The sequence below is a fragment of the Penaeus monodon genome, chromosome 29 (assembly GCF_015228065.2).
Source record: "Penaeus monodon isolate SGIC_2016 chromosome 29, NSTDA_Pmon_1, whole genome shotgun sequence".
NCBI lineage: Eukaryota > Metazoa > Arthropoda > Malacostraca > Decapoda > Penaeidae > Penaeus > Penaeus monodon.
Window position 1 is genome coordinate 38,593,934 of NC_051414.1, and position 406 is coordinate 38,594,339.

Here is a 406-nt window from a genome sequence, read left to right on the forward strand (position 1 = left end):
GCAGCGGAATCAAATCCTGACAAGCGTTCTTATGATAAAGTCATTTGGCAGCAGCTCTATCTCTGTCTCTGCTTAAGCCTATCAAACCTCTCCAAACGCTTTATTACAAATTAACATCCGGTTTAACATCTCCTCGCATCCCCGTTCTTCACAAAACTTAATTACGACAAGATTTCCTACTTCAACCCCCCCCCCCCCAAGCTCCCGGATAGCCTGCGACTTAATCCCGTCCTTAAAACTCCCTATTTGGCAACCCCTCCTACCACATTACATCACGAAGGCCCAGAACCATTAAGTACAATCAAGGGGGTGTACTCTCTGCTGTACTCCGGTGTAACGCGAAACCGTGCTGTTAAAAATCCCGTACATGTCTCGCGATGGGAGTACATGTTGGGGTGATGAGGAA

The 406-nt window shown here is 47.3% G+C and overlaps 1 protein-coding gene across 1 annotated transcript in view; it reads right to left on the reverse strand.

Moving 5' to 3' along the window:
• The window catches only part of LOC119592247 (netrin receptor UNC5C-like), a gene marked incomplete at its 5' end in the record, with an annotated part of 58,872 nt that overhangs the window by 9,256 nt on the left and 49,210 nt on the right, over nucleotides 1–406 (reverse strand).